The sequence below is a fragment of the Propithecus coquereli genome, unplaced genomic scaffold (assembly GCF_000956105.1).
Source record: "Propithecus coquereli isolate 6110/MARCELLA unplaced genomic scaffold, Pcoq_1.0 Scaffold213, whole genome shotgun sequence".
Lineage (NCBI taxonomy): Eukaryota > Metazoa > Chordata > Mammalia > Primates > Indriidae > Propithecus > Propithecus coquereli.
Genome location: NW_012146412.1, coordinates 1,233,293 through 1,238,592, shown reverse-complemented (window position 1 = coordinate 1,238,592; position 5,300 = coordinate 1,233,293). Strand labels below are relative to the sequence as shown.

Here is a 5,300-nt window from a genome sequence, read left to right as displayed (position 1 = left end):
TTTTAGTAGAGACGGGGTCTCGCTCTTGCTCAGGCTGGTTTCGAACTCATGAGCTCAAACAATCCGCCCGCCTCGGCCTCCCAGAGAGCTAGGATTACAGGCGTGAGCCACCGCGCCCGGCCTTCAAATGAATGTTGATGTACAAACTTGAGTTTACAACAGGTTTAGACTAAGATGATATATATTAAGATTAGTTTCACAGTCCAGAATTGGCCTCTGATATTATATTCCTTACACATTTAATTTTGCTACAGCAGTTTATTTTTAGGTACTGGACAATGATCTCAAACTCTATTTCAACTTTAATCAGAAACCATGAGATGGTCTACGGCCATACCACCCCGAACGTGCCCGATCTCGAAACTAAGCAGGGTCGGGCCTGGTTAGTACTTGGATGGGAGAAGTCATGATATCGTTTAAGAAAAGTAATTTCTGTAATCACCAAAGCTGTTACACAGATTTTAGTAGGTTTTCAAAAGCCATTAGGTGAATTGATTTACACCAATCAAATTTACAAGGAACTGATTTATATATAAGAATGTCTACTTATCCATTTTAATGAGAACAACTGTCAAACTGATCAGATTCTTAGAATTTTAGTCCTTGTCAAGATCTCAAACATCATCTAATCTAACCCATTCATGGACTCCAGACAGAAGAAAAATGGAAATCAGAGAATTTAAGAATTTGTTAGTATACTCCCGCATGGATCAGAGAAGGTACCCTGAAAGGCTGGCCTAATTTGAATGCCTGGCAAGAATTATGAAAAAAGATATACACAAAGCACATAATTAAGATTATCTAATTACCTTTGGCCTGAATCAAACAATGTTCTGAATTTTCATTTGGTTCTCTAGACAGACTTTCCTACTGGAAGAGAATGAGCTGACTAATCCATACAAACATCCAGGAATACTTGTAGCCTCACTGTATTAATATACAACTAATCTGGCTTATGAATCAAAGTTTAGTGGTCATAATTAGCAGATATCAACTTATAAAGTCTGATCCCTAATAACTTTCTAAAAACTACAAAAAGAAAGAAAATTTTAGTAAAATAAACAGAATTTGGAATCATATGATTCCATTAAAGAAAGCAATATTCTTAGCAATATGAAAGAAATTTTTAAAAATTATTTGTTTTGAGTAGGTAATACATTCATATTGTTTAAATCTGTTATAACAATTCATACACAAGAAGTCTCACTCCCATCCCTTCCTTCTCTACTTTGCTACCCCCTATTTTCCTTCCACAAGCAACTCCTCTGTTTCTTGTGTATTCTCCCAGCTACCAGTAAATACACATATATATTCTAATAATCTCTTCTTTCTAAGTTCAAGAGATAGAATACCATATACACCATCGACACCTGAGTCTTTTCATTTAATTAAAACCAGTATATCTAGAATACCTAAAAAGTAGAAGTTCAAAGTAATGTTGGACTAGAGGATCTTCCAGGGTTACCACTTAAATCCCATAGCCAAGAGGTTATTAGGGCTGTCATGGCAGCCTAGACCCTCAATCTCAACCACGTTCTGCTAACATTCGTACTATAAACATAGACTGAATGTCTACTTCAGTGCAGCTCCTTGCTTGATGCAGCTCCTCCTGGGCTTAAAGAGTTCATAGTTTAATAAGGCACACCCAGACTAATAGTTCTTATTCGCTGCTGCTCAGTGCTATACCCTCAACACCCAGAATGGCAGCCTCTCAATAAATATTAGTTGAATGAATAACTCTCTCAAAGGGCCTCTCTTTTTGAGGTGACGACTTCTGTGTAACTATCTCTAGTCCAGATGGCAGATCATAGTATTTCTGCAGTGATTTTATCATGTTCTTTTCTTGAGCTACCTAAAGAACTTCAGCATGTTTCCCCAGTTACTTCTTATCCACTTTGAGACATATTTCAGCTTAATTTATGTACATTAGCTGGGGTAGATTACTCATGTCAGGTGGACCTATATTATAAAACTCCATGTGTTTTAGGACTTCATTTTGGGTATCCTTACCCATACTTTCATATGAAATCTGGCTTATAGATGATAATGGGAAAATTACTGAAGCTGGATGTATAATCTGTGCGAGTCCAAATAAATGGTCGCCTGGAAGTTTCAATAAAATCCTTAATAAACTTTTATAGAGTTTGATACAGTGTTAGTGATACACCTTGCATGACATAGATGTCTTCCAATTCCCTTTTCTATTTCTACTTTTATGTACCCTCTTCTGGCCCTCTATTGTGTTGTCAGAGAAATGGGAGTGTTTCCTTACTAAACACATGATTTTGAAATGAGTTTTATCTGTGTATTTTGGGAAAGACACAACAAACCAAATCATTCCAAAACTGTTCTTCATGTAAAATTTCAAAAATTCAAATAAACATTTCAACCTAGAAGATGTCACTAAAAAATAATGAATGCCCTTTAATAATCTAAACAGAATATAATCCTTCCACACAACCCCTCTTCAGCATACTCTGCATAGGTTCCCAGCAGCTAAACAATGGGCATCATAGCTGGATACATCAACTTCACACATCATTTTAGTCATTACCAGAAGTTAAATACTAAAGATGCTTGACCAGAGAAAAATGTATAATCAGTAAAAAAGCCAGTATTAACTTTATATTTAAAGGGCATCATGTAAAGCTGGGGAAATAACAAGAGGAAAGATGGAGTATGCTTATTAGTTATAGATTTTATTTTAGAAAAAGGGAGTACAGCAATGGGAGAAGAAATGAGAGGCTTTCAACTCAGTTGTCTACTGCCTACCTTAAACTAGATAGAGGCTGGGTACTAACAAGCAATCGCGGAGCGGACAGTCAGCTCTTTCATTTCCAGAACCCCTGATGAAACAGACCAGACTACTGTTCCGAAAAACTCAAAGACTCACTGTGTCTTTGAGGTCAGTCGATGGACAGCTACTTCTCTGTATATCCATGAATAGCTCCCTACCAGTGAACACGTCTTTCACACGTATCAGAATTCCCTACCCTACTCAATTATCTTCCTACATACATAGGACGTATAATTTTTCAAGATCTCACACAAACATGGTCTTCTGAAGCACCCAAGAAAGGCCTTCCGTGGCATGAAATAGAGCCGCTATGGTGTGGTGGCCAACAAGACTCCAGGACAGCCCAGAAAACATCACGATAGTCTCAGGACTTCGCCCTCAAACGGGCTTCCTGGCTTCGTTTTCTCTCTGGTTTCGTAAGAGGCGAGGCCACAAAAAACACAGCAGCCCCCTAGGTAAGCAGACCCTCAAACACAAACAAAAGACTATGACTCTGAGACCAAACTGCGGTCCCTACCAAGAGAACCGCTTCCTTCGGTGGGCATGCAGCTTTCTGAGGCAGCGGGGAAATCTCGTCTGTTCCAAGTCAGAAAGTGGGTAAAAGCAGAAGGAGAAAGGGCTTGAAGACTCACGAGTCTTGAATAAAAAGCTCGGACTATCCCATCCCCAGGGCAGCAGATCCAAAATACGATTCCCGCCCTGAGCCCAAAAGAGGGAAGCCCGGGACCGAGCGCAGAGAACAGCCGAGAGCAGCGCGCACACCCCCGGCCCGCTCCCTCCACATCCCGCCAGGACCCAGCAGCATCCCCACGGGGCGGCGAGGCCAGTCCGGGAAAGGCGCTTACCCACTTCCAAGCACCGAGCGCGGCGGCCGCTGTACCCCGAACGCTCGGACCGCACCTTCCTCCGAGCCGAGCTGTCGCAGCTTCTGCACCCACGCCCTGCTCCGCCTGACCTCCCCTCACTGCACGCCCCTCCCTCAGGCTGCCAAAAGCCGCACCCCGAGTCCCGGGCCTGAGCCCGTCTTTAAAGGCTTCTGCCCGAGAAGGCGGAGGTTTCATTCCCCCGCAGCCAGGGCCTCCTGGACTCTGCCCTCAGCCGCTTCTCTGCTCCTCCTCCCGCCACACCAGGCCCAAAGCCCGGCCCCCATTTCCTTCTGGGCGCAGGGACGGGGGGGTACGAGGGGCACGGGGGGAGGGGTTAGCTGTGGCGGGGAGGGGGCGGCCCCGCCTCTGACCAAACTGGGCGAATCCGCTCGGGCCAGCTCAGCGGCCCCGCCCCTGCCGCGAGCGGCGTTGGGCGGGGCTACGTGTGCGGCGGGCCCTCTAGGCCCTGGGATTGGGGCTCCGAGCGCTTCAAGGTTCCTTACTAGCTGACCTGGCAGTCGGGAGGCTGGGTCTTGTGGTCCAGCCCTGGCCCTGTGGACCCGTCCTGGCTGAAGCGGGGACCTCGTGAGCGCTAGGTCATCCAAGCTGTACGGCTGCGGTGTACAGGGCGGGTTGCGGGCCGAGACGACCGGAAGGTCCTGGCCCCCTTTCCGGTCTCTTCAGCACCCTGGAACGCTGCCCTAGGTTTTCAGCCCCCGCGACCCTACGGGTCGGTCCCGGCAGACGTATTACTCCCCTGCCACACCCGCTTGGACCCTAGGTCGGCCGCACCCTCCAGGCCAGCGACCCAAGGTTTAGTCAGATCCCTCCTGACCCGCTGCTTCTGGGAACGAGGCGCCTCACGTCAGGAGGATGCTGAGTTCCATCATGACTGGACCAGTCAACGTCCCCGCCTTGGTCCCTGACAAAAGAAGCGGAACACCCACGCCCTCCTGGCAGACTTCCCAGAGATACTCCTGCGGCCAAATTCGGGATTTGGGATGTCTGTGCATGATATGAGGCAGAGATTATGCAACATATAAATGCCATGTGTGAGCAAGAGTAAAATTAACGCATGGAGCTTGCCCACTTTTAATGTGCAGAGCAGCTGTGTTCCTCTCCTTCACCCCTCTGAGATTGTGTTCAGCCTCAAATGTAAGAAGAAAAAAGCCACGCTCAGTCGTGGAATTTATTTATCTCATTAAGAATTACATCAGGTAGCATGTACTTTAAGTCAAAGAGTATTTTAACCTATGTCATGAGGAAAGTGCTTAGGCATTTATAAAGGCACATCAAATCCCATACAGATTGCTGTTTTCTTGATAGGTTCTTGACGGCAACTTTAAGAAAGTTGGATGTTGATTAAACATAGTTTGTTGTGGATTGTAGAAAGTGTGATAGGCTATATAAGCTTTGTACATTCTATGCAGTTCATGTTATTTGCTTTTTTCACTCTTGTTCTCTCGTAAGTGTACAGTAGAATTTTCCATAGTCTATAATGCGATATCGTAACAGATTGAATGCAAAAGTAGATATGAGAATCCAGCTCTTAAGTCAGATATTAGGGATTTACAAAAATGTAAAACAATGCCAATCTTCTTACTAATTTTTTATTTGGATAATAGAGTAATTTTTAT

At 44.6% G+C, this 5,300-nt stretch overlaps 1 protein-coding gene across 1 annotated transcript in view; it reads right to left on the bottom strand.

Annotated features, from left to right (window-relative positions):
- The window catches only part of UGDH (UDP-glucose 6-dehydrogenase), a 24,866-nt gene extending 20,895 nt beyond the window's left edge, over positions 1 to 3,971 (bottom strand). The window contains exon 1 of the mRNA XM_012644485.1: positions 3,643 to 3,971. The gene's annotated coding sequence lies outside the window, so the exon portion shown is untranslated. The remainder of the gene's footprint in view (positions 1 to 3,642) is intronic.
- Between the last annotated feature and the right edge of the window lie 1,329 nt (positions 3,972 to 5,300).